Raw genomic sequence first — 24225 nt, forward strand, 5'->3', positions numbered from 1 at the left:
CAAGACTGGAATTTAGATCATGTTGGAACAATGTTCCTGATATGGCTGCAGTTGTGTGAAGAGAAAATTTAATCCAGATTAATGATTCCTCACCAAGACATGCACCAACACATGCTGAGGGAGGTGATGATGTGGAGAGTTTTGACAGTGTGAAAGTGTTTGTCCTCTGTTGGAGCAACCACTGAAGAGATGAAACACAGCAGTACAATCTGGACTGTTTCAGGATGGACAAAGAGTGAGTTTAAAGGGTTTAGTCAAGAATGCAGATAATCCTACTGTTGCTATAAAAAGTCAAGTTTATTTGTATAGCGCTTTGAACAATAGACATTGTCACAAAGCAGCTTTACAGAAAGTTAAAGGCTTTAAATGAGCTAATTTTATCCCTGATGAGCAAGTCTGTGGCGACGGTGTCAAGGGAAAAACTCCCTCAGACGACACGAAGCAGAAACCTCGAGAGGAACCGGACTCAAATGGGAACCCATCCTCATCTGGGTGATAACAGATAGCATAATTATAAATAACTCGCTTCTATAACAGTGTCCTATAAAGTCACAAAGTATAACTGTGAAACCAGGATAGTTTTAGCATGAAGTCTGTTTTGTTGAAGTTATTAACTGTTCATTGATAGAAACTTGAGCGCAAAACTGTTCATGACAACTGCAGTCCTAGAGTTAGCAAGTCAACTGAAGTCCTCAGACATAAATGTATTACTGTAAGTGTCCAGAGCGTCTTCCAAGTGCAACTTTTGACTGTCCGTATGTGGCCGTCCTCTACAGGAAAAATGTGATGAGACTCCAGCCAGATGTAGGGCATCAGGATGGATCAGGCAGGTCTGAGGAGCAGAAGAGATCAGCATCTTACTGGTGTCTCAGGATCGACATGTAACTCAGAGGGACAGGGAGGGGGGGAGAGAGAGAAAAAACAGGTTGTTAGGTATGCCTAATGTCACCGAATGAGTAAGAACAGGATACATTTTGCACGGAGTGCAAGCAGGGACTCCGGCAAAACTCACTATCATGGGTGTAGCGTACGTGGGGGACATGTCCCCCGCACTTCCCGTATTTGTGCCCTCTGTCCCCCGCACTTTTTACAGCCATTACAACCACTCAGTTCATTTTTAACATATGGAAACGCGTTTTTCAGAGCCGCCTCTAAACGCATCATGAGCAGGCGGCGCTCAGGCGGTAAACAAACACCGCTGTGGTGTGTGATCAGAGACGCTTTAGAAAATATTGTGATCATCTTTGGTGTGATTCAGATCTGGGCAGCGCTTCTGTATGTTCAGCAAACCAGCCAAGAGGCTAAAGACTTTACAGTTTTTTTTTTCCAAACAAACCATGTAAGTTGAGTAATGCTGTTGAATGGAGATAATGTTTAGCGAAAAGATGACAAATAGATGTCAATTTAGTTAGTTAAGCTAGCTAGCTAACTTAGAGGCGGCAGTAACTAGTTACATTTACTCTGTTACATTTACTTGAGTAACTTTTTGGATAAATTGTACTCTTAAAGTGCCATTCCACCATTGGATGTATTCTTTGGCATAAAATACAATATATTTTATGACAACATGACTAGACAGAGACATCTTTTAGCTTCAAAGTGATATATCAAACATAATTTTTTGACAACGACAAGTATATTAATTTTGTGACCAAAGTCACCTACCCTTTTAATTTCCGCACGGTAGTGAAACGTGATGTCATCGACAGGTTCCCCTTCTTGTGTACCACGTGTCGGTCTATTTTTAGACCAGGAAACCCCCAAAGTGAGAGAGTCATTTTTCCTCGTATATGGGGGCCAAAAAATTGCGAAAAATTTGAGTTAATCTTTCAGTTAGCTAGATTTATTGGTATTATTTTTATCGCGTTCTATCCGCCATTGCTGATATGTGCCACGTCACACATCACGTGGTACACAAGAAGGGGAACCTGCCGATGACATCACGCGCAGAAATTAAAAGGGTAGGTGACTTTGGTCGCAAAATTAATATACTTGTCGTCAAAAAATGATGTTTGATATATCATTTTGAAGCTAAAAGATTTCTCTATCTAGTGATACCATTTATATATGTTGTCAAAATATATTGTATTTTATGCCAAAGAATACATCCAATGGTGGAATGGCACTTTAAGAGTTGTTTTGTTGCAAAATACGTTTTACTTGAGTAATATTATTCTAAAGTAACAATACTCTTACTTGAGTAACGTTAATATTTTGGCTACTCTAAGATTACTCACTTCTGGGTAGAAAATAAGAATATAAATGTATTTGTGTTCCTTTGACTGTTATTTTTGTAAAGATTCAATTTATTTTTGCAGTAGTTAAAGTTTAAAGTCCATGAATTTGCTGATTATTATTACTGTATTCCTAATTCTATTTCAAAATGTTGCTTTCCACATATTTTTTAATCTTTATTGCCACAATAGAAAGAGCAGGGTGAGAGAGGAGACAGTGGACCAGAGGCCAACAGGGATGATTATGCAGGGTCACAGGTGAGAAGAGAATATAACTAGCTATGTCACTACTACTATTCTTAATTCTATTTATACATTTTACTTTATAGATTTAGACTTTAGATTTTGATAGTAGATCATTTTAAAGAACTTAAGTCGGTTCCCCGGTGCTGTGCTGTTTGTGGTGATGTGGTTCTTTAGCTGCTAAGGAGAGGTGCAGTTGAATGCGAGAGGATGATAAATCACTCAATAGACCTCTGAACAATTTGTCCCCCTCACTTCTAAAATGATGGCTATGCCCCTGCTCACTATGACCACATAACAAAAAGGGAAGAGCCCTGGAACATAAAGCCTCCAGCCACTACACCGTCAACAAACCCGAGTGAGCAACAACATCCATACACACTAGTTTACCAAAAACTATGATAACCATGCATACAGTGGTGCTTGAAAGTTTGTGAACCCTTTAGAATTTTCTATATTTCTGCATAAATATGACCTAAAACATCAGATTTTCACACAAGACCTAAAAGCAGGGATGAGAGTTTTCTGCTTTTTCTGAGTAAAAAACGAGCTTTTTATATTATGCCAAATCCGTTGAGAATTTTTTTTTTATTAATTTCGGGGGGTTGGAGTATGTTCCTTCATGCTGTTCAAACTTTATTAACTCCAACGATGTTTACACATTATTTGTAAGTCGCCATCTTTAGTCTCGTTTAAATCTCATTGAGTGTGATGTAAAATTCGTGTCATCTACATTGTTATTGGTCAAAACATCGATGTCGAGACCATAATAGCCAACAGTGTTTGGACGGTTTTGAATTCTACTTTGCGGGCAAAAAATGGCTTGGGCTGGTTGACAAAAATTGGGCGGGTTTGACGTTAGTTCGGCAGGTTTTTATCAGATGTTTATAAATATTTCGCACCAGCGTTCTGTGTGAGAATGCAGCCAGAGACACTTGCAGTGCCTTGTAAAAGTATTCATATCCCTTGAACTTTTTCAGATTTTTCCACCTTACAACCACGAACTTAAAAGTTTTTTATTACGTGATAGACCAACACAGAGTAGCACATAATTGTGAAGTGAAACGAAAATGATAAATGGTCTTCAAAATTTTAAACAAATAAAAATCTGAAAAATGTGATGTGCTTTAGTATTCAGCCCCCCTGCGTCAATACTTTGTAGAGCCACCTTTTGCTGCAATTACAGCTGCAAGTCTTTTGTGGTATGTCTCTACCAGCTTTGCACATCTCGACACTGAAATTTTTGCCCTTTCTTCTTTGCAAAATAGCTCAAGCTCAGCCAGATTGGATGGAGAGCGTCTGTGAACAGCAATTTTCAAGTCTTGCCACAGATGCTCAATGGGATTTAGGTCTGGACTTTGACTGGGCCATTCTAACACATGAATATTCTTTGATCTAAACCATTCCATTGTAGCTCTGGCTGTATGTTTAGGGTCATTGTCTTGCTGGAAGGTGAATCTCCTTCCCAGTCTCAAGTCTTTTGCAGCCTCCAACAGGTTTTCTTCCAGGATTGCCCTGCATTTAGCTCCATCCATCTTCCCATCAACTCTGACCAGCTTCCCTGTCCCTGCTGAAGAAAAGCATCCCCATAGCATGATGCTGCCACCACCATGTTTCACAGTGGGGATGGTGTGTGCAGGGTGATGAGCAGTGTTAGTTTTCTGCCACACAAAGCGCTTTGCATTTAGGCCAAAAAGTTCAACTTTGGTCTCTTCTGACCAAAGCACCTTCTTCCACATGTTTACATGGCTTCTGGCAAACTGCAAACGGGACTTCTTATGCCTGTCTTTCAACAATGGCTTTCTTCTTGCCACTGTTCCAAAAAGGCCAGATTTGTGGAGTGTACGACTTATAGTTGTCCTGTGCACAGATTCTCCCACCTGAGCTGTGGATTTCTGCAGCTCCTCCAGAGTGATCATGGGCCTCTTGGCTGCTTCTCTGACCAGTGCTCTCCTTGCTCGCTCTGTCAGTTTAGGTGGACAGCCATGTCTTGGTAGGTTTGCAGTTGTGCCATACTTTTTCCATTTTTGAATGATGGATTGAACAGTGCTTCTTGAGATGTTCAGAGCTTGGGATATTTTTTTTATAACCTAACCCTGCTTTAAACTTCCCCAGAACTTTATCCCTGACCTGTCTGGTGAGTTCTTTGGTCTTCATGATGCTGTTTGTTCTTCAGTGTTCTCTAACAAATCACTGAGGCCTTCACAGAACAAGTGTATTTATGCTGAGAGTAAATTACACACAGTAGGACTCTATTAACTAATTAGATGACTTCTGAAGGCAATTGATTGCACTGGATTGTATTTAGAGGTATCAGAGTACAGGGGGCTGAATACTAATGCACACCACATTTTTCAGATTTTTATTTGTTTAAAATTTTGAAGACCATTTATCATTTTCGTTTCACTTCACAATTATGTGCTACTCTGTGTTGGTCTATCACATAAAATCTCAATAAAAAACTTAAGTTCATGGTTGTAAGGTGGAAAAATGTGAAAAAGTTCAAGGGGTATGAATAATTTTGCAAGGCACTGTATGTAGCCTTAGAAGGACTTTGATGCAGCACATTCTATGTACTATCTACGTCCACTAGTCTACATCCAATCCATATTAAACTAAGCCGAATGATGTTCTTGAATATGCGAAGGAAATCAGGAAAAATGGCTATCTTTGGTCAACTAAGGCAAGTCATAGACCTAGTTTACCCAGTACCCCTTAAAGCAGGGGTGGGCAATTATTTTTTCCATGGGACCATATGAGAAACATACCCCTTTTCCACCAAATCAGTTCCAGGGCTGGTTCGGGACCGGTGTTGGTTCACAACTTGTTCAACTTGCGAGTCAGCTGAGAACCAGTTTGCTTTTCCATAGCTCGCAGTGCTAAGGGAAGCCACGTCAGTTACGTCGCTGTATACGTCAGTTACGTCGCTACGTTTGCATAAACCTTGGCGCGAATATCAAAGCAAAAACAACACGGAAGCAGCAGCAGCAACAACAATAATGGATGACTTCGCGTTTGTACAGCTGCTGCTTCTCGTCGCTTAAAAATGGCGATCTTTCGCGGTCTTGTTATTGTTGTTGGTCTTAACAACTCCGCCCCCCCACTGACGTAAGCGGTTCTTTCCTCTGGCCCAGCAGAGAGTTGGTGCTAGCCTGGAACCGGTTTTTCTGGCCCCAGAGCCAGTTCTTTGTCAGTGGAAACAGAAAACCCGGTTCCAAACTAAGCACTGGCCCCGAACCAGCCCTGGAACTGCTTTGGTGGAAAAGGGGCAACATAATTTTGTGGCGGGCCGGACCAAAAGGCTGAACTAAATTCTGCATAATATTAATTGTATTTCTTTATATAAAGCAGTAAATAATTGTTTTTACAAGCTGCTAAGACTGGTAAGAGTATGGAAAAAACGAGGTTGCCTTACAAAAAATGTCATTTATTCAATCAAATTTCCCAAAACAATGGTTAACAAAATATGAAAGTTTGTACCTTTTTTTTTTTTTTCAGGTCACATTCACCCCAAAACACAATAAAGACATCACAATATTGTCTTTCTACTCCAAATATCAAGCAAGATACATCATATTATAATAATGATGCCCACATTTGTAGTCTAATCACCTCATTTGGTGTTTTTCAGCTTTTCGGATCTGCTCTCCGCAAACTAAACACACGGCTTTATCTCTGACTTCAGTAAATAAATACTTAGCAGTCCATGTTTTGTTGAAAGCCCTGCATTCGGCATCTACCTTTCTTCTTTTTGCGGACATTTTGGGGGCGAAAGTCTTCCTGTGACCTGCTCGCAACAACGTCGATTCAGTGTAGGAATCAGATCTACAGATCGGCTCGAGCTCCGACGCCTGCTGGTGACGTCACACTATGATTGGCTGGACTGTTTGAAGGATGACGTACAAGTTTGTGGTTGGTCTGGACAAATTACGGAAGTAGTTATCGCGGGATTAGGTTTCGTGGGATTTCATGTCATGTTCATGTCGTGCGCATTACATTTTTGTTGAACACAACTTCAAAATAAAAGCAATGCACATTCAGTCCATGCATGAGGTAAAATTAGAAAATACGTTTATTTTGTAATTTCTAATTAACCTTATGCGGGCCGGTCAGAATGAACCAAAGGGCCGGATGCGGCCCGCAAAATGCCCAGGTCTGCCTTAGGTATTTTAAACAACCAAAATCGAGCATTGGCCTAAATTTAATCATCAACAATAAACATTAATCTCATTAAGTATTATTTAAACAAAAAAATGTCGATGTAACTGTAAGACTAATATGAATGTGTGTAATGTAGTCAGGGGTTAAATTGGGCCGGGGCTGTCCGGGGCTGAGCCCCGGCACATAAGCTCGGAGCGGATGGCATATGATCACGCACACATCAAAAGCAACAAACCCTTTTCATGATTTTCAGTTCTGAATAATTAAATATCGTTTTATTAATCAATAAACCCATGACTTTTATGAGATAGATCATAGTTTTCCTGATAACAAGACGACCTGTCAAAGCTATTTAGAACAGAACTTGCGATCAGAGATTCTGGTTTCTGGAACACTGCGTGGGTTGCCAATTCCACTTTTTATAAGTGACTTTGGGGTTTCTTTTTTGTGAGCTCGCTTTAAAAAAAAATCAGAAGTCGTGGTTTGCGGGTTTTTGGGCTTGTGTTTCAGCGTTGTGACTTGTTTATAATTTTCTCCATACACCGTCTCCCCTTTTACCTGCATACGATCCTAATCCATCAGAGGTGCTTGAACGAACTGTGTCTGCATTTGGCGAGTTCAATTTCCATAGTCGCCAGTTATCGACAGAAATTAGCCAGGGGGAAGGGGGAGATGTCAGTTAAAGTTAGCTACTGAGATTGACCAAAAGTTGAGCCTAACGTTGCCTCAAGTTAGCTACCTTTGGCAAACATAAACAAAACACTCGTCTTGTGCTCTAGCCTTAATTAACTGTCGATACAGTCAATTTCACTTTTATACAAGAAGGTTAATAAATTGTTTTGTTGTCTTGGATTTTTAGAGGTCAGCAGCTAAAGGTTAAAAATGAGGAAAGCAAAGAGGAGGAAGCTTACAGATTTCTTCAAAAGGTGGGCAGCAAACAACATATCTGTTAAAATGTTAATTTAAGGTACTGTACTGGTAGCCTGGTTAGCACCAGACCATATCACATATGGTCTGGGGACCCTCCTATAATAATAACAATAATAATAAATGCTTCCAATGTTATAGTGTTGTTTGTATTTGGTTGCATTCACTGCATGAATATATTTGATTGACAATTTGACTGACAGTGTTTTGGCATATTTAACATTTATCCTCCAAAATAAATCAACTGTTTTGGTTTAAGATTGTGCAAGCCTTCAAATTTTCTCACTGAACATTTCTCCTTCACATTTTTCACCTGTAGGCATGTGACAAGATTTAACATGATATTGCTCAACCTACCTCTGTAAAGTCAGCTAACAACTTATTAAAATGCACCAGAATTCAGCAAATAACATGTATGATAATAAAAAACTTCTGGGGGAGGACCCCCAGACCCCCCACTAATCATTTCCTTCAAACCAATGTACAACAACCTGTACAATCTGTTACATTGGCCAACCAATCTACATTCAAACTGCCATAATGTGTAGGGGGGCACTACAAGACACACATAGGCCTACAACACACAGATAAGGTGTATATCTCTGTGCAATATGATATGGTTATCAACAGGGGTTAAATTGGGATTGGTTATGTGGGGGGGCTCTGCCTCATACCCGCCCCTGCCTCCGCCGCCCTGCCCCAATATACTTTTTGGAAAATAACCCTCTAATTTGATAACCATATCATATTGCACAGAGATATACACCTTATCTGTGTGTTGTAGGCCTATGTGTGTCTTGTAGTGCCCCTCTACACATTATGGCAGTTTGAATGTAGATTGGTTGGCCAATGTAACAGATTGTACAGGTTGTTGTACATTGGTTTGAAGGAAATGATTAGTGGGGGGTCTGGGGGTCCTCCCCCAGAAGTTTTTTATTATCATACATGTTATTTGCTGAATTCTGGTGCATTTTAATAAGTTGTTAGCTGACTTTACAGAGGTAGGTTGAGCAATATCATGTTAAATCTTGTCACATGCCTACAGGTGAAAAATGTGAAGGAGAAATGTTCAGTGAGAAAATTTGAAGGCTTGCACAATCTTAAACCAAAACAGTTGATTTATTTTGGAGGATAAATGTTAAATATGCCAAAACACTGTCAGTCAAATTGTCAATCAAATATATTCATGCAGTGAATGCAACCAAATACAAACAACACCATAACATTGGAAGCATTTATTATTATTGTTATTATTATAGGAGGGTCCCCAGACCATATGTGATATGGTCTGGTGCTAACCAGGCTACCAGTACAGTACCTTAAATTAACATTTTAACAGATATGTTGTTTGCTGCCCACCTTTTGAAGAAATCTGTAAGCTTCCTCCTCTTTGCTTTCCTCATTTTTAACCTTTAGCTGCTGACCTCTAAAAATCCAAGACAACAAAACAATTTATTAACCTTCTTGTATAAAAGTGAAATTGACTGTATCGACAGTTAATTAAGGCTAGAGCACAAGACGAGTGTTTTGTTTATGTTTGCCAAAGGTAGCTAACTTGAGGCAACGTTAGGCTTAACTTTTGGTCAATCTCAGTAGCTAACTTTAACTGACATCTCCCCCTTCCCCCTGGCTAATTTCTGTCGATAACTGGGGACTATGGAAATTGAACTCGCCAAATGCACAGACAGTTCGTTCAAGCACCTCTGATGGATTAGGATCGTATGCAGGTAAAAGGGGAGACGGTGTACGGAGAAAATTATAAACAAGTCACAACGCTGAAACACAAGCCCAAAAACCCGCAAACCACGACTTCTGATTTTTTTTTAAAGCGAGCTCACAAAAAAAGAAACCCCAAAGTCGCTTATAAAAAGCGGAATTGGCAACCCACGCAGTGTTCCAGAAACCAGAATCTCTGATCGCAAGTTCTGTTCTAAATAGCTTTGACAGGTCGTCTTGTGATCAGGAAAACTATGATCTATCTCATAAAAATCATGGGTTTATTGATTAATAAAACGATATTTAATTATTCAGAACTGAAAATCGTGAAAAGGGTTTGTTGCTTTTGATGTGTGCGTGATCATATGCCATCCACTTCGAGCTTATGTGCCGGGGCTCAGCCCCGGACAGCCCCGGCCCAATTTAACCCCTGGTTATCAAATTAGAGGGTTATTTTCCAAAAAGTATATTGGGGCAGGGGCGGGTACGAGGCAGAGCCCCCCCACATAACCAATCCCAATTTAACCCCTGAATGTAGTGCAGAAACTGAAATCCATTCTCCATTTTCTCTTCACGTTACATTCAGCCGTCTAACTTTTTTTTTTTTTTAAATTGAAGTATATAAAACAGGTACAATCTAACAAATCCACAAAAATCAGGATAACAGATGAAGAAAATACATGGATGTAGACAAAAATAAATTAAGCAGAATAACTAGGCCTATAAAATTAATAAACAGGATAAATAAAAAGATAAATAAATAACCTCAGCAAGGCAGATGTTAGAGATGCATCGTAGCCTAACATAGCCTACACAATATTCTGCGTGTGCGCCACCTACTGGTGCATGTAGGATTCAGAACACAGCAGATGATTGCAAAGTTATAATCTGATTCAGTCATACATAGCCTAGTACCAGACAGCAGGTTTTTCACCTCCAGCACTGACGGGCTCATGTTGCTATTTGTTCGATTTACAAATAGTATACTGCAGGGCTTTTCAAAGTGTGGGGAGCGCCTCCCCTAGGGGGCGCCAGAGTTCTTCAGGGGGGGTGCAACGTGAGGAAAAATAAACCAGAATAAGTTACGATTGCGGACATTTAGCGAACTTCAGCTAGCCTTTGCCAGAGACAAAATGGATCGATTTTTAGTACCTAAAGCTACAGTGAGTAAGGAGATGGAGTCTGGGCCGAGCAAAAAAAAAAAAAAAAAAGAAGGAAGTATGACCACGATTATTTAAAGTTTGGATTTTCATGGACTGGATCTGAAGATGCTCCACTGCCACAGTGTGTTGTCTGCCAAGAGGTGCTAGCTAACGATGCTATGAGATGTTTAAAATGTGTAAAACAAGATGTTAAAAAAAGCACAGATGTTTAAAATGTGTAAAAAAAAAAGATGTTTTAAAAAGCACAGATGTTTAAAATGTGTAAAAAAGATGTTTTAAAAAGCACAGATGTTTAAAATGTGTAAAAAATATGTTTTTAAAAGTACAGATGTTTAAAATGTGTAAAAAAGAGGTTTTAAAAAGCACAGATGTTTAAAATGTGTAAAAAAAAAGGTTTTAAAAAGCAAAGATGTTTAACGTGTAAAAAAAGATGTTTTAAGAAAGCACAGACGTTTAACGTGTAAAAAGAGGTTTTAAAAAGCAAAGATGTTTAAAATGTGTAAAAAAAAGAGGTTTTAAAAAGCAGACATTTAACATGTAAAAAAAGAGGTTTTAAAAAGCACAGACGTTTAAAATGTGTAAAATAAAGATGTTCTAAAAAGCACAGACGTTTAACACGTGTAAAAAGAGGTTTTAAAAAGCAAAGATGTTTAAAATGTGTAAAAAGAGGTTTTAAAAAGCACAGACGTTTAAAATGTGTAAAATAAAGATGTTTTAAAAAGCACAGACGTTTAACGTGTAAAAAAGAGGTTTTAAAAAGCACAGATGTTTAAAATGTGTAAAATAAAGTTTTAAAAAGCACAGATGTTTAAAATGTGTAAAAGAAAAAAATTAAAATGTGTACAACAACCATTTTTTTTAAATACAAATGGAACATTAAGTATAGCAACAATAAAAATTGTAAGGGGAGCGCTGCTGTTTATTTGCTCTCTGGGGGGGGGGCTGACTCTCCCACACTCTGAAAACCCCTGGTATACTGGACTTTAGCTGCATATTTTTACTTTACAAGATAGGCATCAAGTACATTTTGGGCGGTTTTGAACATAGTTTGGGCTGGAAAATGTCAGCAGTATCTAGTAACACTGATAGCCAATCAAAACAGTTTTTACAAAGACACCCACATCCGCTTTCTTTTATCAAAACTTAGACATGTTCGTGAGCTGCATATCAAAAATACTTTCCTCTAATCGGTGTTTTTTTTCTCAAGACGCCAAATACTATTGACAAGCGAGATGAAGCGAAGGTACGTGAAATTGATGCTGGTATAAAAAACAAGTTTAGCAAAGCAAGAGAGGAGTGTAGAGACAGGTTAGAGCATGTAAAAACCCAGGAGGCGTTGGCTAATGAAAGAAAAAGGAAAAAAGAGAGGACTGATGAGCTTTTGGCTTTGGCCAAGAAGCTGAAGTCTAAATGATCAAATGAAAATTTGTTTCAAAAATAACTGGGAACTGTAAATAATTTTAACTGTAGATAGAGTTTATTTGCAACAAAGAGATAGACAAACTAAAAAGTTACAAGTGCATAATGCATAAAACCAACAAAAATGAAAATTAATAGAATGTCATTGATATTTTAAAATATAGTTGCAGGATAAAAATGCAATAAAGAGAAAACAGTCTCTTATTTCCATTGCGGTCCTATGTATTGTTATATATAGGACCTGCAGAACTGTCTAAATTAAAGAAGTGGTTCGACAGGAACAAATTATCTTTAAACCTTAATAAAACTAAATTCATGTTACAACCCCAATTCCAAAAAAGTTGAGACAAAGTACAAATTGTAAATAAAAACGGAATGCAATGATGTGGAAGTTTCAAAATTCCATATTTTATTCAGAATAGAACATAGATGACATATCAAATGTTTAAACTGAGAAAATGTATCATTTAAAGAGAAAAATTAGGTGATTTTAAATTTCATGACAACACCACATCTCAAAAACGTTGGGACAAGGCCATGTTTACCACTGTGAGACATCCCCTTTTCTCTTTACAACAGTCTGTAAACGTCTGGGGACTGAGGAGACAAGTTGCTCAAGTTTAGGGATAGGAATGTTAACCCATTCTTGTCTAATGTAGGATTCTAGTTGCTCAACTGTCTTAGGTCTTTTTTGTCATATCTTCCGTTTTATGATGCACCAAATGTTTTCTATGGGTGAAAGATCTGGACTGCAGGCTGGCCAGTTCAGTACCCGGACCCTTCTTCTACACAGCCACGATGCTGTAATTGATGCAGTATGTGGTTTGGCATTGTCATGTTGGAAAATGCAAGGTCTTCCCTGAAAGAGACGTCGTCTGGATGGGAGCATATGTTGCTTTAGAACCTAGATATACCTTTCAGCATTGATGGTGTCTTTCCAGATGTGTAAGCTGCCCATGCCACACGCACTAATGCAACCCCATACCATCAGAGATGCAGGCTTCTGAACTGAGCGCTGATAACAACTTGGGTGGGCCTTCTCCTCTTTAGTTCGAATGACACGGCGTCCCTGATTTCCATAAAGAACTTCAAATTTTGATTCGTCTGACCACAGAACAGTTTTCCACTTTGCCACAGTCCATTTTAAATGAGCCTTGGCCCAGAGAAGACGTCTGCACTTCTGGATCATGTTTAGATACGGCTTCTTCTTTGAACTGTAGAGTTTTAGCTGGCAACAGCGGATGGCACGGTGAATTGTGTTCACAGATAATGTTCTCTGGAAATATTCCTGAGCCCATTTTGTGATTTCCAGTACAGAAGCATGCCTGTATGTGATGCAGTGCCGTCTAAGGGCCCGAAGATCACGGGCATCCAGTATGGTTTTCCGGCCTTGACCCTTACTCACAGAGATTCTTCCAGATTCTCTGAATCTTTTGATGATATTATGCACTGTAAATGATATGTTCAAACTCTTTGCAATTTTACACTGTCGAACTCCTTTCTGATATTGCTCCACTATTTGTCGGCGCAGAATTAGGGGGATTGGTGATCCTCTTCCCATCTTTACTTCTGAGAGCCGCTGCCACTCCAAGATGCTCTTTTTATACCCAGTCATGTTAATGACCTATTGCCAATTGACCTAATGAGTTGTAATTTGGTCCTCCAGCTGTTCCTTTTTTGTACCTTTAACTTTTCCAGCCTCTTATTGCCCCTGTCCCAACTTTTTTGAGATGTGTTGCTGTCATGAAATTTCAAATGAGCCAATATTTGGCATGGAATTTCAAAATGTCTCACTTTCGACATTTGATATGTTGTCTATGTTCTATTGTGAATACAATATCAGTTTCTGAGATTTGTAAATTATTGCATTCCGTTTTTATTTACAATTTGTACTTTGTCCCAACTTTTTTGGAATCGGGGTTGTATTTGGGAATTGTAAAAGGAATACTCAAGCACTAATACATGTAGATGGGGTTGATATTGTAAGGGTATATGAAAATAAATTTCTTGGTGTAATTGTGGATGATAAAAATAACATGGAAATCCCACATAAAACATGTACAAACTAAACTGTCATGGAGCATTTCAGTACTGAGTAAGGCAAAACACTTTCTGGACTACAAATCACTCCACTTTCTTTACAGCTCACTAATATTACCATACTTAAATTACTATGTAGAGATTTGGAGCAATACTTATAAATGTACATTACAACCACTGAGAATACTGCAGAAAAGAGCCATAAGGACAATTCATAACACTGGTTACAGAGAACATACTAATCCTTTATTCTTAAAATAAAAAATACTAAAACTCACAGATCTGGTTCATTTTCAAACAGCACAAATCATGTATAGAACAATAAACAACCTACTTCCAGTCAACATTCAAAAACTTTTTTTTTCAGAAAGGGGGGGGATATAATTTGAGGGGGGAAATGAACTTTAAACATCTTTTTGATCACACAACCTTAAAAAAAAAATTGCATCTCAGTATCTCATCTCATTATCTCTAGCCACTTTATCCTTCTACAGGGTCGCAGGCAAGCTGGAGCCTATCCCAGCTGACTACGGGCGAAAGGCGGGGTACACCCTGGACAAGTCGCCAGGTCATCACAGGGCTGACACATAGACACAGACAACCATTCACATTCACACCTACCGTCAATTTAGAGTCACCAGTTAACCTAACCTGCATGTCTTTGGACTGTGGGGGAAACCCACGCGGGCATCTCAGTATGTAGAGTGAAATTGTGGAACAGACTGTCAGGGGGGCTGAAGCAATGTCCAAGCATGAGTATAGTCAAACAGCGGTACAAACACATGGTATTCACTAGGTACAGGGAGGAAGAAGGGTGGGACGAGCACTAGGGCTTTTGCACATATTTTTATTTACTTTGTTTACTTTCTATTTTGTTAGTACAGGCAAATATGTTTAATTACTTGTGTTCAGGAGTATGTGATTTAAAAATGGTAAATAAAAATAATAAGAAAGATAAATAAATATATAGTGACATCACGAGAGGTTGGCTGGCTCTCAGCGGGACCCTTCGATCAGTGCAAGGACACAAAGGTTAAAATAAATCAAGATTTTTAATGTTATGCCAGGAGTTTAAACAGAAAAGGTATCTCAAAAGTCCAATGTTCAAACGAAGATGGATTCCCAAAAGTCAAACTCAAACAATGTCTCTGGCTTTAGAACAACAAAATTATAGGCAGGTTTCCTTCAGTCCAATATCCTTTTCACAGAACAAACAAAATCTTCTGCCTTACTTTAAGTCCAGTCAACAATCCCTGTAATCTTAAGCCCGGTGGCAGCCCAGTAGCAGGCGTTCATAACACAGGTAAGTATTTCCGTGCAAAAATCCCTCAGGTAAGAATTCCAGATAAGCATTTCGATGAATACTCCACCCAGCAGGATCCACTCAGCAGGAGAGTCCATGAACCTCGCTCCTCTCCCCTCCACCTTCACACAGAGTTTTGAGCTCTCACAAAGCCCTCTTACTCATTAGGCCCTCATTGGCCACAGGTGTGCTGCCGTGTTGTGTGCTGAGGGGTGAAGTTCCTAAGTCCACCACCAGATGGAGTTATAGCTGCCAGTGGTTGGAGCCATCTGCGTGGGATATAGCGCCCCTCCAAGACGCAGCCTCTCGGGATGTCACACATCCCCCCCCCCCCCCCCCCCCCCTCAGGACCAACGTCCTCGTCAGGCTGAAGGTTGCGAAGAGGGCATCTCGCCGGGACAGGGCGTCCGCATTGCCATGGCGCCTGCCAGCCCCGTGGACAACAGAGAAATTAAATGCTTGCAAGCTTAAAAACCATCTGGCAACCCTACTGTTTGTCTCCTTGTTCTTGGCCATCCACTGCAGAGGGGCGTGGTCAGAGATCACCGTGAAACGCTGGCCCAGAAGGTAATATCGTAGGGATTCCAGGGCCCAGGTAATGGCGAGACACTCTTTTTCAACCGTTGAATAGTTCTTCTCTCTTGGGAGTAGTTTTCTGCTTGGATATAAGATGCGATGTTCCTCACCTTCATGTACTTGAGCGAGTACAGCCCCCAGCCCCACCTCTGAAGCGTCTGTCTGCACCATGAACTCCCTCTTGAAGTCTGGTGCCACCAGAACCGGACTGGAACAGAGGGCCTGCTTCAGGTTGATGAAGGCTGCCTCCGCCGCGGGATTCCACGTCACCATTCTTGAGTGCCATTTGGTTGTCAGATCTGTCAGGGGTGCAGCAATGGAGGCAAAATTGGCAATAAAACGCCGGTAGTAGCTGGCTAGGCCCAAAAATGACTTCACCTGCTTCTTGGTGAGGGGTTGCGGCTAGTCCTGTACGGCCCGCAGCTTTGCTTCCTGGGGCTTGACCACTCCCCGGCCAATGGTGTACCCCAGATAATTGGTTTCACTGAAGGCCAGTCTGCATTTTTTCGGGTTTGCCGTCAGACCTGCATCTCTGAGGGAATCAAGCACAGCTTGTACACGGGGTAAATGACTGTCCCAATCCAGACTTTGAATGACCACATCATCTAAAAATGCAGCTGCATACCTCTTGTGGGAAGCAAGGACCCGATCCATTAAGCGCTGGAACGTGGCTGGTGCTCCATGAAGACCAAATGGAAGCCGTGTGTACTGGTAGAGACCTTCTGGTGTGGCAAAGGCCGTCTTCTCCTTTGACGCCGGGGTCAGGGGCACCTGCCAGTAGCCTTTGGTAAGGTCCAGAGTGGTGAGGAACCGGGCATGTCCTAAGGAGTCGACTAAGTCAGTCATCGACACGGGGCATAGGGTATGAATCAAACTCTGACACTTCATTCAATTTGCGATAATCATTGCAGAATCTCACCGACCCGTCTGGTTTGGGAACCAGGACGATGGGGCTTGCCCAGGCACTTTTGGACTCTTCGATGACTCCCAGCTCTAGCATCTTTCTCACCTCCTCCTGGATGGCCACCTTGCGAGCCTCCGGCACACGATAGGGACGCTGGGTCACTGTTCGGCCCGGGACGGTGCGGATCTCGTGTTGGACCACCTCTGTGTGCCCAGGGAGTGAGAAGACGTCTCGGTTGCGGTCCACCAGCTCTAGGGTCATCTGCCACTGGTGTGGGGGTAGGCCTGGCCCCACCTGAACCTCCTCTCTGGTGGATTCTTTGGACTCTGTCGGGGGCAAACAACTGAACAACACCTCCCTGGCGTGCCATTTTTTCAAGAGGTTAACGTGATATGTGGCAGATCACAGAATCCAGGGACACATGTCTGCCCAGGGGCATTTTGAGTTATTGACAGATTCAGAAAGTCCAGTTTCTAAGCTTTCCAATGATGCCTTCCATGTGGAGATCTGACAATATTTGAAGAATGTGTGGCCTTTTCAAAGTGTATACTTCTTAAAACAGAAAAGGGAGAAAATCGCCCTCAAAGTTTTCCATCTCAGCTACTCTGGGTGTAGGGCGGGCACATAATGGTGCTCATTTGCATGACATTAAGGAAAGCCCTACCCCCTACTAGCTAGCACGATACTACTTTCATGTAAACAAAGATCACCACGTCAATTTTCCTTCCATGCAAAGTATGCCCAACACAATTATGAAGTACAAAAATAAGTCCTAAAGTATACTTTAACGTTTTGTGGTTGAAAAATTACTCACACCGTAAGAAAGATAGCACGATGATGACACAACTAACACAACACTAGTTTCATGTAAAGCCTCGGTCACAACCGGCTGTACAGTACGTGCTCCTATGGCTGGTCTACATGCAAAAAACGCAAGAAACACACAGAGTGCGCGCATGAAACGCACGAGAGCGTGCGTGTGAAAAGCATGAGAGCACGCGTGTGAAAAGCACGAGAGCGCGCGTGTGATATGCTGATTTTCAAGCCGCAGACCGGCCGCAGAGGTTCTTTGTCATGTCAAACAAACTCTACGGGCGCTTACGTTTTTTTTCAGGTTGCAAGACAAACTTACGGCCAACGCGCGTCTTTTTCCATGAACAAAAAAAAAAAAAAAGCAGCAATTTGGGAAACGCCAAAAATCACACGGCCAAAAAATCGTACGTCCGGTTGTGACCTAGGCTTAACCAAACCACAACACTCTCCGTTACATGCAAAAATAACCACACAGCCTTAGATTAATAAACTTGCCCCATCAGAAAGAGAAACGGCACCTTGCACACACCAATGCCTCCGATGGAATGTAATCCTAGAACGGTCCGTGTATCATCCAATCATTCAAGTATTCCATTCAATCTGGAAAACGAGGTTGCGTTTTTTTTTTTTGCTAGAAATGGTTATCTCCGATGTGTGTCAGCTCCTCTGCGCTCTGTTTAGTAACTCATTCCATAGTGAAATTACATGCCTGTATGCAGTTAAGTAGCCATGCGCTCAGCTCGGATCATACTGCTGATTCGCGGAAAAAAAAACCAAAAGACTTAAATCATCATGTGAATGGCCCATATGGTAATTTACCCACACCCCCCAGCAGGCTACAGTCCTGACAAAAACGAGACAATTTGCAACAAAAAATGTATGCTTTTCCAACAAAACAATCTATTATCTGAAATATTGATTGCATTCTTCAAGATCTCAACTTGCACATGATGGAAAAAAACAAAAATCACAAATTTCAAAAAAAAAATGCTTCTTTTGCAATTATCTCGGATTTGTTTCGGCCGACATGTGTCCCTGGATTCGGTGAGGGGTCACATATATCTGCTCAGGTTTCCTTTTATCAGGCTGTCTCACCTTATAATTCACTTCTACCTGCTTGATGACCTCATACGGTCCTTGCCAGGTTGCCAGGAACTTACATTCCACGTTCGGCACCAGGACCAGCACTCTGTCCCCTGACTTAAACTCTCTCGGCTGGGAAGGTCGGTTGTAGGAGGCCTGCTGTTGAGCAGTCTCCATGTGTTCACGCTAGGGATGGCGAAAACTAAAAAAAATCTTGACCGACCACCGAGCCTCATTAGCCGGTTAAAGTCGGTTAACCTATGAGTTTAAACAGGGATGCAAACGGCGTGCCTTTTTCACGGCTCGTGCAGATCCGAATTTTTTTTTTGGGGGGGGCGTTGGAGTGTCTGAATAATTTCATCAGAGTAAATTCTGTATTAAAATTACTACATAAGCAAATGCCGTTACAGTCCATGAAAAAGCTGTGAAAAGTCGGCATCTGCGCCTTTAGTTTGTGTGGAGAGATATGATCTGCAGTAACATGCATTGTTGGCTAGAGACCGAAACATACTTTCAGAATGCACTGGCCAAGGCAGGACTAAACTCGATGTGCCTTCTAATAATTAAAAAAAAAAACAGAATAGTAATTTGTAAGCTAAAAAGCCTGTGTCTACACTTTTTTCTTTCACCGAGTGGCAGCTGTGTTCAACTGGGGCGGGACATGACTGAATGGATGTTTCTGATTTGTCAGCTGTCTTTAACTGGGGTGGGAGGGCGGGACATGACTGAATGGGTGTTTCTGATTTGTCAGCTGTCGTCCTTACACCGCATGGCATGGCCCAAGCGTTTACAACACAGAATTCCAGGTTCTCCGCTCCAAAATCGGCAGCTTCAAAATGATTGATTTTTTTTTTTCACCGACAACCAAAAAAAAAATTAACCGGTTGACGTTGATTCGGTCAACCACCGGTCAAACGGTCATCGGTTAACATCCCTAGTTCACGCACTATCAGGTAGATGGCCCTCATTCTCTCCTTCATGGCCCCGACATGCTCGATCAGGGTCCACTGTCTGCAGGGTTGCTCCTCCCAAGCCTCCTTGGCAATGTCCAGCAGCCCTCGGGGTCTGTAAGAAAGCAAAAGTTCAAAAGGCGAAAAGCCAGTAGAAGATTGGGGTACCTCTCTCACTGCAAACAGCAGGTATGGCAGCAGCTGGTCCCAGTTCCGCCCATCCTCTTCAATCGCCTTCCTCAGCATGGACTTCAGAGTCCTGTTAAAACATTCGACCAACCTATCTGTCTGGAGGTGGTAGACAGACGTTTGCAACTGTTTGATTTTCAACAGGGCACACAGTTCTTTCATCACCCTGGCCATGAATGGACTGCCTTGGTCCGTCGATATTTCCTTTGGAATCCCCAGACTGGTGGAGAGGAGGAACAGCTCCCTGGCTATCTGTTTGGAGGTAGCCTTCCTCAGGGGGATGGCCTCAGGGTACTGGGTCGCATAATCCAGGATGACCAGAATGTACTGATGCACCCTGGAGCTTTTTGGCAAAGGACCAACTATATCCAGTCCAATCCTCTCAAAAGGAATTTCAGTAATTGGTAAGGGGATGAGTGGGTTACGATATGGGGGCTTAGGCGCCACCTTCTGGCATTCCGGGCAACTACGACAGTAATTCTCTGTTTCCTTGTGCACTCCCGGCCAAAAGAAACGCTGTAAGATCCTTTCTTTTGTCTTCTCAACACCTAGGTGGGCCCCCAGTGGATGTGTGTGTGCCAGATTGAGCACAGTCGCCCGGTGGGGCTGTGGTACAAGGAGCTGTTCATGTACTTTGCCATTCTTCTTCACCACCTGATACAGTAGGCCCCGTATAATTGCGAAATGGGGTTATGTAAGGCTTGCTCTACCCCCTAACAGCACACCCTCTAGCACCTGCACATTTCTTAAGGCATTTGCAAGTGTGGGATCCTGCAACTGGGCAGTACCATACTGGTCTGTGAGAGGGGGAAGCTCCTTGATGCCTGGGGCGTCTTCCTCGTCAGAGCTCGGAGAGCTTTCCGGGGCCACATTCTCTTCTCCAGTCTCCGGGCCAGTCTCTGTGTCAGCCTGGGTGCCTGTCATCCCTGCGAGGGCAAAAGCAGGGATGCGGGGTTGTGCGGGTTGCACTGGTGTGGTTGCAGGATGAGTCTTACCTCTCTGACTGCGGGGTACCCAGGCTGGCCTCTGCTAGGTCTCTCTCCACAACAGGTGGAAGGTTGGGCAATCTCGCCCAATCAGAACAGGAACAGGGAGGGAATCAACCACTCCCACCCTCGTGTGTATAGTCCCCCTAGTGGTGGTCATTTTTAGTTCCGTGGTGGGGTACTCTTTGGTGTCCCCATGGACGCAGGAAACTGGGAGAATTTTGTCAGTGGTCAGACACGATGGATCCACCAGGTCCTTATGCACCAAGGTGACCCGACTACCCGAATCTAACAGTGCCTCAACATCACGGCAATTCACAGTCACTGGGCAGGTGGGGGGGGGTCGATCTGGGGGCCCGTCTGCAGCCCCGACGAGTGATGCAAACAGCTGGGCGGATGGTGAGCTGGAGGACCCTGCAGTGGGCATAGGCTCATCCACCGGTTTCCCACACTGCCAAGACATGTGTCCCCTGCCCCCACACCGGAAGCATTGTCAGGTGTCACCATCACGGGGAATCCTAACCAGACCCGGCTGGCTTCTGGCTCCCCCTGGAGCATAGCCAGGTCCTGCTGTGGCTGGGCTGGACCCCTTGGGTTTTTTGGGGTCCTTCCTGGAAGCACGGAGCATTTCTGTTGTGGCCTGGTACTTTTCCACAGCTTCAACAGTCAGTTCAGCTGTGGTTAGGGATTGTTGGCTGATGAAGCGCTTCGCCTCATATGGCAGGGCTTGAATGTAGTGATCCATGACAATGGCCTCCACTACTGCAGCTGCTGTGGTTTTCTCAGGTTCCAGCCATCTCCTTGCGATTCTGGAAAGTTTGTGCATCTGCGCACGGGGAGCCTGGTCTGCTTGAAATGTCCAGCTATGGAAGCGTTGAGCCATACTGAACTTGGTGAGCCCATGTCTGCTGAGGATCTCAGTCTTCAGAGCATCATAGTTCGTAGTCTTGTCAGGGGGTAGGTCTCGGACAGTGTTCAATGATTCTCCCGTTAAAAATGGGGCTAACAGTCCAACCGACTGTGTCTTGGGCCATCCTTCCCTAGTGGCCGTGGCTTCAAAGGTGTGCAAGTATGCCTCAACATCATCTGTAACCCCCATTTTGGAGATAAAATCACTTACCTTTATTGGGCCAACGCTCTGAACAGCCATCTTCTTCTGTAGCTGCAACTCCTCTGCCTTCAGTTGGTTGGCTTTCCTTGTTCCTCCAGGAGGGCCGCGCTCACCTGCATTTGGGCTTGCTGGCCTGCGATAAGGGCCTTCAAAATTTCCTCCATCTTGTTATGCAGAGGGCCTATGGTTAACTGGGAAAATTGAGCAATCAAATGTTCAGTGTCCTCCTCATACATGCACTATTATTGATGATTGAAATGCCCGCATCCTCCACCATATGTGACCTCACGAGAGGTTGGCTGGCTCTCAGCAGGACCGTTCAATCAGTGCAAGGACACAAAGGTTAAAATAAATCAAGATTTTTAATGTTTTGCCAGTAGTTTAAACAGAAAGGGTATCTCAAAGTCCAATGTTCAAACGAAGATGGATTCCCAAAAGTCAAACTCAAACAATGTCTCTGGCTTTAGAACAACAAAATTATAGGCAGGTTTCCTTCAGTCCAATATCCTTTTCACAGAACAAACAAAATCTTCTGCCTTACTTTAAGTCCAGTCAACAATCCCTGTAGTCTTCAGCCCGGTGGCACCCCAGTAGCAGGCGTTTGTAACACAGGTAACTATTTCCATGCAAAAATCCCTCAGGTAAGAATTCCACAGTGTTGTGCAAGTTCACACTTTTTTTTGAACTAGTTCAAGTTCAGTTCAAACATGTTAAAAGTGAACTGGTCACGTTCATAGTTCACAGTTTTAATTCTGAACTAGTTCAAAGTTCAGTTTATTTTACTTTTAGGCAGGATATGAAAATAAAGACTAAAATCATATGCTACATTCTAGCTCAAAACTACTCACATATTATAGATATTATATTCTATCACACAAAATGGAAGTTATTGTACATACTATATATGGAAAAAGGATAAAATATTTTGATTTCTTCACTGACTCAACCACTGCACCAAAACGTTACACGTGACTTCAAACAAATGCTTTCAGTTTCAACTAACAGTAACTTCTAATAAACTAGTCTGATGAATGAGGATTTCTCAACTTTGCTTAGTGGTTGTAAATCTTCCACAATGTAGTCAATAATCAGTTTATCTACCTGCTGCTGGGAGACAGTGGTACTCTTGAAGGCTGCAGGCAGTGTGACTTGGATTTTGGGATTTTGGCAGGGGATCTTCTTGCCCTTTCCCTTCTGATCCTCGAGGACTTGCATATATGCTTTGAAACTGGACAGATGCTTCAACTCAATGTGTCGTTTCAAATTTGAGAACGACGTTGTCGATGTTCTTACTTGTTTTTTTCAGGAAAGGTGGACAAAGCTTACACAGAAAGGTAAGGTTTTTACCATCTGAGTCTTTGTGTGAAATTGTGTAAAATTGCTGTAAATAACCATGAGAAGAATCCGTCTCATCTGTGTTCTCCATGCCGCTACTTGAACTTTCACTGGCCATGTTGCTGTGAGTGTGCGCCGGCTGTGGTGTGCACGCTGTCTGCTGCCTGTAGCTAGGGAATGCTGGGTTATGCCTACTCTGCTCTGCTGCATCATGGGTAACATAGTATGGAGCCAAATCATAGAGCCATCCACTATCTCCGGCTTCACACTACGTTATCCATGATGCATTGCACACACTTGGCACTTCAGGGCAGTGAGTGACAACATCATCAGACTGACAGTGAAGTAGTAGAACATAAAATATCTTGCAAGTAGACGTGCCACTCGATTCATCAGGTTTCATGTTTCGTTCATCTTCATGTTTGTCGTTCATGTCGCATAATTTGAACGAATTCACGTTCAAGTTCTTTCATTACAAAGTTGTTGTGTTCAGTTCAAAGTTCATGGAAAAACGAGCATGTTCAATGAACGCGTTCTTTTGAACGCGTTCATGCACAACACTAGAATTCCAGATAAGCATTTCAATAAATACTCCACTCAGCAGGAGAGTCCATGAACCTCGCTCCTCTACCCTCCACCTTCACACAGAGTTTTGAGCTCTCACAAAGCCCTCTTACTCATTAGGCCCTCATTGGCCACAGGTGTGCTGCCATGTTGTGTGCTGAGGGGTGAAGTTCCTAACTCCACCACCAGATGGAGTTATAGCTGCCAGTGGTTGGAGCCATCTGCGTGGGATATAGCGCCCCTTCCTCTCGGGATGTCACAATATATATATATATATATATATATATATATATATATATATATATATATATATATATATACACACACAGGGGTTAAATTGGGATTGGTTATGTGGGGGGGGCTCTGCCTCGTACCTGCCCCCGCCGCCCTGCCCCAATATACTTTTTGGAAAATAACCCTCTAATTTGATAACCATATCATATTGCACAGAGATATACACCTTATCTGTGTGTTGTAGGCCTATGTGTGTCTTGTAGTGCCCCTCTAC

General features: G+C 42.3%; 1 protein-coding gene across 6 annotated transcripts in view; it reads left to right on the top strand.

Moving 5' to 3' along the window:
* Positions 1 to 154: 154 nt before the first annotated feature.
* The window catches only part of sstr1b (somatostatin receptor 1b), a 71620-nt gene continuing 47549 nt past the window's right edge, over positions 155 to 24225 (top strand). For 3 of the 6 annotated variants that reach the window (XM_060933565.1, XM_060933520.1, XM_060933574.1), the window contains exons 1-2: positions 11568 to 11687; positions 23125 to 23152. The gene's annotated coding sequence lies outside the window, so the exon portion shown is untranslated. Of the gene's footprint in view, positions 236 to 2426; positions 2493 to 11567; positions 11688 to 23124; positions 23153 to 24225 lie in introns of those variants that run through there. The other 3 variants (XM_060933547.1, XM_060933538.1, XM_060933530.1) reach the window with 3 other exon arrangements.

The sequence above is a fragment of the Neoarius graeffei genome, chromosome 1, assembly GCF_027579695.1.
Source record: "Neoarius graeffei isolate fNeoGra1 chromosome 1, fNeoGra1.pri, whole genome shotgun sequence".
NCBI lineage: Eukaryota > Metazoa > Chordata > Actinopteri > Siluriformes > Ariidae > Neoarius > Neoarius graeffei.